Genomic DNA, 11,196 nt, shown 5'->3' with positions numbered 1-11,196 from the left:
AAGAGAACTCCCCACGTAGCCCCAGCCCCAGCCTGGCAGTAGGAGAAGCAGAAAAGGTCTTGACACTGGGCAAGCTCTGCTCAAACTTTCTCTTTATTTTCAAATATTAAGCAGAAAGGAAGAAAAACAGAACTCCATGTGGAGTAGGTGCAGAATATTTAACCCTATCCTGACTATCTATCTTAACCTAACTCTACCCCAGCCTAAATCAACCCTTGGGAAAGCACTATGTTAAAATCTAACCCCCTACGAGTCTAAGGCCGTACTAAGCCCCAACTCTACCCCAGCCTTAAACCAAGCCTTGGAAATGTAAGAAGGGAAACTCTAACACTATACTTAATCTAGGCCTATCCTACTGTAACTCTAGCCCAGCCTAAAGCAGCAAGTGGAAAGCTGCAGCTGCCTATTCCAGGAGCAGAAAGGTGCCTGGGCGGCCCTGCTGCAGTGCCAAGAGCAGCACAGCGCAGAGCTGCACCTGGCAGGGGCCGGTCAGCAGGAGCATGCAGGAGCTGGAGGAGGGCAGCACCTGGAGCTGCCAGTCGTGCCACTGAGGCAAACGCTCCCAGGCTGATTCCACCAAACTCTGCACCCAGCCGGCGATTTTCTTGCCCTCCAAGTGGGAGTCTGTGCAGAGGGTGCGCAGCAGGGGCGAGGGCTGATTGTTGTGCGTGGGGTGGACAAAGCACAAGGTGTCCCCCGTCATCCTGGAGCACGAGCACTCCAGCAGCACACGGATGTGGCAGCACCTCTCTGGCACATCCATGCCGTCCTGGGGCAGCTGCAGGCAAAAAGAGTGCCTGGGGGGTGGCCTCAGGAACACCAGCAGCTGGTAGAGGATGCAGTGCCCCAGGTCACTCCAGGACTCGAGGGGGCCCTGCTTGCCAGTGGCCGGGTGCAGCTCTGGCATGAAGGTGTTCTGGGAGAGCACTTGGCACACCTCCAGCAGGTCCCGCACCAGCTTCTTCAGGCTCCGGCCCATGTAGGGCAGTTCCTGCAGCGGTGACAGGCTGAGCTCTGCAAAAGGCCGCTGCTCTGCTCAGCTCATCTTCCTCCTCTCCTCTGGAGCGGTCCTGCTCCCGGCGAGAGGCCTCCTCCCTTTGCCAGGCCAGCCAGCAGAGCACAGCTGCTGCAGCCACCCAGAAGAGCCAGTGCTGCAAGATCCAAAGGAGTGGAACTTCTTCCAGGGCCCTCCTCCACTCGATGTCCTCCCACAGCTCGGTCATCTTCTCCTCTAGAAAAATCTGCCGTTCCTTCATCCGCTGGACAGCGACTGCATCGCTCTGGCCATCCTGTGTGGGCTGGGGCAGGACGGCCAGCACAGCCAGGAGGAGCACAGTTGCTGAATCCATGGCCTGCAGCAGATGGGAGACAAGTTTCTTGGGGCACTTGCCAACACAGAGAGCCCTGAGCACCAGTGCCAGGCCCCAGGGCACAACTCGGCACTGCTGGCAGGGACTCAGCTTTCGCTCAGGGCTACAAACCCCCCTGGGCATCTTCCCCATGGCCCATCCATCCCAGCCTTCCCCCTGCACGTGCACTCACTGATCGCCCAAGTCCAACTGCCCTGGGGCTGCCTGCTGTTGTCCTTGGGGACAGCTCCCATTGTCACCTGTCCTCTGTGATGTCACAGCCACCAGACATACATCACGCAGCCAACAAGCCTGAAACGAGAGCAAGGCCTGAAAGAGTTAACTGAGATGTCTTGCTACAACTCCTGTAAGAGCAGAAGGAGCATTAAGAAAAGCCTGTGGAATCCAAAATGCAGCCAAGGAAAATAAAAATCATCAACATGACAAGAAGGCCAGGAGTTCTGTGAGCAAAAGAGCCGAGATGAGCCCCCGTGTGTGCAGAGACCCCCCAGGTCCCTGCAGCCCACGCTGCCCACTCACCTCTGCAGAGCAGAGCCAGCGTGTCCTGGCTGGGTCCCCTCAGGTGCTGCATGGCCAGCCCTGGGCACAAAGCTCCCTCAGCCTCTGCTCCCCAGGGTGCTCCCAGCAGTGCAGCCCCTGGCCCTGCCCTCCCCCTGCCAGTAGGGCTGACCCAGAGACCACGAGGAGCCTGGGGGTGGCACTGAGCAAGGCCAAGCCCACCTGCATGGGCAGGGGTGGCAGAGGGAGGCCAAGGCCCTGCCCCAGGGTGACCCCAGGGCAAAGTCCTGGCCCAGGGAAACAACTGAAACCCCTCCAGGGTCATGGAATGTTTAGAGATGTGCATGGGATCCCCTGCAGTGCAGAGCCCTCCCTGTGAAGAAGCCCCCTGCCCTCCTCTCCCCCAGCCAAGCCTCTGCCCTCAGGGCCGGGGGTGCAAGGGCTGAAGCCCCTCCTGTGCAGGCAGAGCTGCAGCAGAGCCGTGGGGCAGCTCTGCAGCCCTGGGCCCAGTTCCCTGAGCAGAGCAGAGGGCTGGGAGCAGCTGCCCGGCCCTGCTGGGCTCTGGGAGGTGGCCCAGCTGGCTCAGGGTGACGCTGTCCCGAGTGCCCGGCGGGCTCTGCCCCGGCCTCTCCCAGCCGCACCCTCCCTGTGCTGGGCCTTGTTCCTCCTCCTGCCTGTGCCCTGGGCCTTCTTCTCTTGCTGCTGCTCTGGGGCTCTCTGGGCAGGGCACTTGGAGCTGCACAGTCACCCCCTGCCCTTGGGGCTCCTTTCCTGCAGGCCTGTCCATGGGAACAAGTGTCCCAGCTTTGCTCTGCCCTGGGAGCTCTGGGCAATGCTGTCAGTGTGTCCAGGGAAGGAGCTCAATCTCCCTTCATCAGATGCCATCATCAGGATACTTGGCTGGGATTTCCTTCCTAAGGTCCCTGTGGTCCCTGAGGTTTCCTTCCAAGCTGGGAGCTTCCCTCCAGGATGAACACCTTTCTGTTATCTTTGTGTTATCTTAAAGCCCCAGGGAGAAGCACAGAATTCAACAATGTAGAAAATGCTGGTGGGTTGGTGAAATGAGCCAGGAGAGTCTTTGGCTACCAATGTGGGGCTGAGACCTTGAGAAAGGGACAGACATTTGATGGGCTGTGGTGGGTCCATCTGCTTTCATTAGTACCTGGTGTTTTATAAGGGAAACACTGGGTGTGATCATCCTCCAAGTGAGAAAGTGAAAGCCCAGAGAATCCTGGAACACAAAAGAGTGACGTCCCCTCCCTCCCCACTCATCCCTTTACCTCACACAACTCCCTTTGTTGCCCTGAAGGCAGCAGAAATGATGACGTTTCTGACATCCCAGAACAGTCACCAGGGCAGATATGGGGGGAGCTGTAAAACCCCCCAGAACTCTTACCCTGCCTTTACAACTGCCATGCATGAGCACTGGGGGTGCAGATGCTGACAGGCCCTTCCACACTGGCAGGGGTTTCACAGGACAGAGCTGAGCACCAGCACAGGTCTCTTCCCCTGCCAGCTCTGCAGAGTGGGGCTGCATTCAAGAGCCCGTGGGCAGAGGCCCTGCCCTTCACTGCACACATGGCCAGCAGCACCCAGGGCTCCAGCACAGAGCTAAAGGAAGGACTGCTAGAAAAACAAAAGTGTCTGTGTGCGACAGAGGGAGGGGAGGGGAGTGTATGGGAATGGCTTTGATTTGGCTCAGATAGGGCCCCTTTATTGTCACTGTTTTTTCTCCTGGAACGGGAATATCCAGAGGCAGCCAATGCCCAACAGCAGCTCCATGGCCCAGTTCCTCCTCCTGGCATTGGCAGACAGGCGGCAGCTGCAGCTCCTGCACTTCTGGCTCTTCCTGGGCATCTCCCTGGCTGCCCTCCTGGGCAACGGCCTCATCCTCAGCCCCACAGCCTGCGACCAGCACCTGCACACCCCCAGGGACTTCTTCCTGCTGCACCTCTCCCTCCCAGACCTGGGCTGCACCTGCACCACTGTGCCCAAAGCCATGCACAGCTCCCTCTGGGACACCACAACCATCTCCTACCAGGGATGTGCTGCACAGCTTTTTCTCTGTACCTTTCTCATCTCAGCACAGTTTTCCCTCCTCACCATCACGTGCTACGACGGCTACGTTGCCATCTGCAAAGCCCTGCACTACGGGACCCTGCTGGGCAGCAGAGCTTGTGCCCACATGGCAGCAGCTGCCTGGGCCTCTGGGTTTCTCACTGCTCTGCTGCTCCCAGCCAAGACATTTTCCCTGGCCCTGTGCCAGGGCAATGCCCTGGGCCAGTTCTTCTCTGAGATCCCACACCTCCTCAAGCTCTCCTGCTCCCATTCAGGCTACCTCAGGGAAATTGGGACACCATCCTGGACCATGAAAAGCAAGTCCTGTGGAGACACGGCACTCCAGAAAAACTGGAGTTGGGCAGCAGGACTCCTCTCAGAAATAACCCTGTGGACAGCTGGGCCAGAGAGCTGGGCATGCAGTGGATGTATCATATTCCCTGTCCTGCACCAGCCTCGGGCAAAGTTGAATGGTAGAGTGGACTCTTAAAACCACATGGAAAGCAATGGGCAGTGGGACCTTCATACTCTGGGATCTGCATTTAGCAAAAGCCATCTAGTTAGTTAATACTGGAACCTGAAGAGAGAAATCTCCAGGCCAGTTTAGTGTGTAAGAGAAGCTAAAAAGAGCAGGTCCTTTAAGCAGGCCCACAGGCCTGGGGGAACACACACGACGTGTCCTCCCAGGCAATGGTTCGACAGTTGTATAAGATGGTCCGTCCAACCCCAGAACTATCCACCCCCCAGTCCTGCCCCCCAACATGCCCCAAATGGGTTTGGGGTCTTTGGGACCCCTTCTTCCTCATCTTGATCTTCTTCACAGCATGTCCAGTCCTTGGAGCGCCTCCAAAGTTCTGGCTTTGAAGGGTCTGTTGTGGTATCTTGTTGTCCAGGAATCAAAAGCTGCCCCAAGGGGTCCCTGCCGCTCCATTTCATTCAAGAGCTGACTCAGGGCTGGGCGAGGAGCGGTGGTGCTGCAGGAGCCTCATGGGAGGGCAGGCAGATGGGAACTGGGAATGGAATAACAGAGGGAAAATACAATTAAAAAAACAATCAAAAGCTGCCCCAGGTTGAAAGAGCTGCAGCAAAGGACTGCCGAGGAGGCACCAGAGGGGGTGAGGATATAAGAAACCACCAAAACCCATTCTATTTTAGTATTCTTCTATCTTAAACAGATACAAGGACCAGAGGAAAGACAGCTCTTATACCTGCAGTAGCTGTCACCTGCTCAGAGGTAATCAAAATGCCCTTTGAAATTTAGAACTGGACTTCATCTCAGCATTTTGTATTTGAGTCCTTTTGTTCATATGCCGAAGGAATTTGGGTGAAATTGATACTTTTATTGAAGAAAAATTATAATTTGTTAATATCTATCTACTATCTGTATATCAATCTGTCTCTCTCCCTATCTTATAATCTATCTAATCTATCTATCGGCACACTGCGATGAAACTGTGATCCAGCTCAAGTCCTAAGGTGTGTTTCGGGCAATCCCAGGCTGGTGACAGGAATCCCTGGGTAAGCCCAGGCTGGCAGTGTGCGCTTGGGGCAGCCAAATGCCCGAGGTGCTGTCCCTGAGCCATGGCTGTGGTGCCTCCCTGTGCCGCGCTCTCAGCCGGACGCTGCCGAGGCTCAGCACGGTCACCTGCAGGCAGCTGCCTGGCACTGGCAGCCCGGCACTGCTGCTCCTGCCCTCGTGGGACTCAGGTGCCAAGGAACAGCCTGGCACAGCCCTGAGCACCCTCCTGAACAGGGAGCGTCGTTGCCGTCACGCCGGGCCATGAGTGGCCGTGGGAGAAGGAGATGCTTGGCTAAGGGGCTCAACGGGCAACAGGCAAGCTCCTGCCTGCCCCGCCGGTGCCAAGAGCTCTTGCCAGGGAAGAGCAGGCAGTGCACAGGCAGCGATTGTGGTTGTGGCAGGGCCGGCCTGGCCTGGGTGCTGCTCTCTGGGATGGCTGGGCCAGGCCTGCCACCACTGGGGCAGCGCTGGACTTTGGGACGTGGCTGGCTCCTCCTCGGTGTCGGTGGCAGAAGGTGGAGCTGGAGACACGCTCTGCAGGGGTCTGACTGCCTCCTGTGCTGCCGCTGTGCCCTCCTTATCTTGGCACTGAAACGGCCCTTGGTTGCTGTGGTGTTCTGGCACTTTTTGGGATGCCTGGGTTTTGCCGTGCTCTTCCGGCATCTCCGAGGGCACTGGACATTCCAGGTCCTCTTGCTGCAGCCCACGGGACAGCCAGCCCTTTGTCAATGCCATAGTCCCAGTCCAAGGCCCAGGTCTCAGTGGGGAAATGGGCTTCGAGCCACTGCAGCACCTTCTGCGTGCTTGGCATGGCCTCCAGTCCCTCCAGGCCTGACAGTTCTCGCTTCCCACTCTCCAGCTTTGGCTTTCCCTGGCAGATGAGAAAGGAGAGAGGGGCATTTCTTGAGGAGAACTCCCTCAACGTGAGGAGGAAGAACTTGTTGACACTGAGGCTGGCAGAGCATTGGCCCAGGCTGCTCAAGAAGGTGCTGGAATCTCCGGAGGCATTCCAAAGCTCCCTGGAGGCATTGCTGTGTGACCTGCCTGAGGTGAGCCTGGCTTGGCAGGGAGGTTGGAGTGGATGATTTCCAGAGGGCCCTTCCAATCCTAAGGGTTCTGTGGTTCTGTGCTTTGTCAGGGTCTCCTGGTTCCCCCCAGCAAATGCTGCTGGGCACGTGGCAGCAGGAGCTGCAGGGCCAGGGCTGTGCAGGGGAGATGAAGGGGCTGCAGCGGGGCCGTGCAGCGGCTGCCCCAGGAGAGGGAGGCTCATCCCCTGTCCCGTCTGATGCCGTGCCATCCCGTCCTTGGCATTGCCCTGCCCGGCTCTGCCACCAAGCCACGTCAGGGAGGCAAGATGGTCCTGGCCCTTGGGCTGTGGGAGCTCCTTCTCCTGCAGGCTGTGCTGCTGCCCTGGCAGGGTGGCTTTGCCACAGGAAGCCCTGAGCTTGGGGCGGGCCTGGCGGCTCGTCTGCAGCCCCTGCGGAGGCTCCATCTTGCCCTGCACAATGGTTGGGTGGGTCCTGGTGCCCTGCAAGCTCTGTTGGCTGGGGAGCGGTGGCAGCCTGTCCCCGTGGAGGGACGAGGCCTGGCCCAGCTCTCCGCAGGGGCTGCCTGTTGCTGGGGGTTGCCCAGCCGCAGGAAGGAAAAGGAGGAGGTGGGATGGCATGGAGGCAGCTGCCTTGGCACAGCATCTCCCAAGGCCAGCAAGCCCTGTCCCAGCCCTGTGCCACCAGCAGCCTCTCCCTCCTGCCCCAGCCCTCACTTGGCCCCTTGTTTCCAGGCTCTGCTGGCGGGGCTGGCAATTTGCACGCTCGCAAACCTTCTCCATCTCTGTCTTTGGCACCCTCTGGCACAGCCGTGCCAAAGCACCAGGGGAGATGCTGCCTCCTGCGGGAGCTGCTCTCCTGGCAGTGGGCACCCCAGGGTTCCTTCAATCCCCCCACCCACGGCCAGGGTGGCTCGCCGCTGTGTCACAGTGCTCACTGGGCACAGGGCAGCCCTGAATCACAGAGCCCTGACAGCTTAGCCCAGACCCTGCTGCCAGTGCAGGTGGTCCACGGCAGATCCGAGAAACTTTGGGAAAACCCTTTAGGCCTTCATTCTTGTAGCTTAATCAGAGAGAGGAACGAGAAGAGAGATGCTTCTTCTACCTGCAGTAGCTTTTGCCTGCTCAGAGGAAATGTCGTGGTTTTGCCCACCAGCCCATCCCTGGGGCTGAGGATGGTTTTGTCCAGGTGATTTCCGGACAAAAAACCAATCAAAAAGTTCAGTGACGCCTTTGCTAATTACATCTTTAAGAAAACGGAAGAGAAGGTTGGTTGCGCAGTTGAAATTAGGAACAGCAGCCATGTAGAAGGGTAGCGGGCCCGAGGAGGGCCAAGGCCCCCTCCTCCCCGGCTTGGGCTGGGGGGGGCAGGTGCAGCACTGAAGCCTCCCTTCTCTCTTGTGAGAGAGTGAAGAAAAAAAAGTTTAAAAGACGAACTGCTTAAACGAGAAACCACTGCAGAAGAATTCCAGCCATGAGATAACAGAATTTTCAAGGTCAAAGCTGCAGTCACAGGAGAGAGAAGTTTAAAGGGGGGAGAACTGCTTTTTCTCCTTTTCGCTCTCCCTCCCTTCAGCAGGGTAAAGACTGAAAAATAAAACCCTGCCACCTGTAAAAGTTTGTTGGGGTGAAGAGACCCCCCCGTGCGGCTCACAGAGGAGCTTGTGGATGCACCAGAGATTTGTGACTTTAACAGAGAGAAAGCCTTATGCTGGAGCAGGAGTGGCTCAGATGAGGCAAAGTCCTGTTAAAGACTTTGTGACCCTCGAAGGGATCGATGCTTATGCTGAAGCGAGACGGCTCAGATAAGCTTGGGATCTCAGTGAGAGATCCATGCTGCTGCTGTTGAAGATTTATAACCCTGAGGGGGACGACGACCTACGCTGCAACAGAAAATGGTTCGGGTAGGGATGTTGGGATCCATGTGTGGGATCCGTGCTGCTGGTGCTGGAGATTTGTGATCCTGAGAGAACCTACGCTGGAGCAGAAAAATGGCTCGGGTAGGGATGTTGAAGATTTATGACCCTGAGGGGAATGAGAGAACCTACGCTGGAGCAGAAAATGGCTCAGGTGGGATATTGGGATCCGAGTAAGGGATCCAGACTAGACCCATGCCGAGAAGTCAATCAAGGACTGTTCTCCCATGGGGAGGGACCTCCATAGGGAAACAGGGGTGAACTCTTAAACCATTATCCCCTGTAACCCTGTGGAAGAAGATCCATAGTAAGCAAGTGTCCCCTTGCAAGCCTATGGAAGGAGACCCTTCAGAACCTGAGTAATCCCCAGCCTTCGGTTTTAACCCAGGAGGGGGGTACACTCAGCCCTGGAGGCCAACACAGAATGAGAGAGAGATAAAGAAATTTCAACTGTGACAAAAGTACTGCAGAGTTACTGGAGAGAGAGAGACTGGAATTCTGAGAACAGAAAAGGACTGCTTCTCCTCCTTGGACTGATATAAAGGGAAGTGGGGGGAGAAGTATCTTCTGTAAATACATAATACCTTTTACTTAAGTAAAATTATTGTAGATATAATTCTTTAGTTTTAGTTTAATAATAATAATAAATACTCATACTTTTTTTTTAATTCAGTCTCTTTTTGTCTGCATAAACCTTCTCTCAACTGATAATAATTGTGTGGGGAGTATAAAAGTAAATTAAGCCAGGACAAAACCACGACACCCTGTGACGTGGATAACCGTGCAGACCTGGACTCGAGTCTGTCTTGCTGTGAAATTATCCCAGAGGGGAAGAGCTGTTTGCACACAGTTCAGTTCCAGGATATTAAATCCACTAACTTAGTCTGACTGGAGGCAAAAATAAACAGAGAGTACTTCTATTTTTAGGATTTCCCATTGGTTTCCCGATAAGTCTTTTCAGCAGGTTTCCCGATGTTAAACTTACCCCCTGCTCTAAGTAGTCAGACAGGGAATGCAATTACTGAAAGGCCAGAAGAGTAGGGGGAAAGCGTATGATAGCCACTCTGGGTAGAGTGGTTAGAGCAGAAATGAAGGCAACATGTAAGGGAGCTGCCTTTTCTCCAGGCCAAACAGCCGCAGCTTCCTCGTCCGCTCCCCGTCAGACTTGTGCTCCAGACCTTTCCCCAGCTCCGTTGCTCTTCTCTGGACATGCTCTAGCACCTCAGTGTCTTCCTTGCAGTGAGTGGCCCAAGCAGAATTGACTGCCCAACTCTAGACGACAAAACCCACACTGTAGCCATATCTGCTGAAAATCATTCTGTCTCCACTGGGTTTAGTGGAACCTGCAGGCCCCGTTCCTTAGAATTAAGGTCCAAAATAGGATAAGATGGGAATTAGAATATTTTATTTGACTCCTCTGCCTGGGTATTACTCCTTCCTCAAAGGTGTTAAAAGATATTTCAAGCCCTCTTTGGTACCTTTATTGCCCTCCTATTGACAACCGTAATTGCCCGTGTCAGCTATCAGGAATGGCAAAAGCCCCAGATTTCAAGGGAGCTTCCGAACTTTGCAGTGACAACTGGGAAGGGCAAGGTTTACAACTGGTAAAACTGTCTGGTAGCTTGTTTTTAGATTCGTTCTTCCTGAGGAATACTCCACTGTCCTCCCCACCTTTCAGAATGAAAGAGAATACGTGTAAGATGCCATGGGACATAGAGGACGGAGATGGGGCTGACCACTTCAGGATACATCTCCATGGGGAGAGCAAGGCAATTAGGATCTCCAGTGAAGCTGGAGAAAGGCCTGGCACTGAGAGTGCCATGTTTGGGAAATGCTCACTCTGCTAGTGAAGGCATCTGTGGGGAGAAGGAGATAGACTGTAAGCAGATGGAAGCGGTTCAGAAAGTTGAAAACCTCTCCTCCTATCGGCCTATCCCGTAGGTTGATGTGCCACTGCTTGAACTTCACGGAGATCCTAACGTGACGGCAGAGGAAACCTGCTGTGAAGTTCCTGGGGCGGTGAGCTGACTGACTGCAAAGGAGATGTCTTTGGGGACTCTCTTCCCTGAGATTTCAGAAAAATTAATTGGCCTACTTTTCACTGTTGGTTTTTTTCCTTCACCTCTTCCCTCCAGGAAGGTGAGCAGGCAACTTTCTTCCTTTAGGGATTTGTAAATAGGGAAATGAGACGGACATATTTTTGACCACTTGGTACGCACAGGGGAAGTGTCAATTGAGGACTGCTTAAGTGAGGCAAATTTAGCCGAGGTGTTCTCTAATTCCTTGCTTTTCTTGTTGCATGTTTCTTCCCTTTCCCACAAGGATGCTTGTTTGGCACCTATGGCAACTCCCAAAAGATTGGAAGTGTATCTTTTCGAGAGCCTCCTTACCACCTGATAAGGAGGACAGACATTAACGGCAGGAAGTAGAGCAAACTTCTAACAACTTTGGATTTATTTGATTGATCTGATAAATAAGAAGCGCTCTTCTCTGAAACTTCCACTGCTTGCCCTGAGCAACAGCCATATTCAAGAGGCTGACAAAGTAAAGCCTCTGCTTTACCAAGGACAGAGTTTCTTGTGCTTTCCCCCACAGCAGCACCCCCTCTGAAATGCAAGGCCATCCCTGTATAACTGCGGGCATGCTTCCTAGGACATCCAATAATCCTTAGAGCATCTGTAGGGAGAGAAACTTCATGACAGTCATGACAGATGAGATGCATTGCTACAGTGGAAGAGGCAATCTCTTTCCTAGTTTGGAAACTATCCTGGAGATCACGTCTTCCAGCCA

Source organism: Myiozetetes cayanensis, unplaced genomic scaffold (assembly GCF_022539395.1).
Source record: "Myiozetetes cayanensis isolate MyiCay16 unplaced genomic scaffold, myiCay2020 scf310, whole genome shotgun sequence".
Taxonomy (NCBI): domain Eukaryota; kingdom Metazoa; phylum Chordata; class Aves; order Passeriformes; family Tyrannidae; genus Myiozetetes; species Myiozetetes cayanensis.
Note: the sequence above shows the minus strand (reverse complement) of the source record.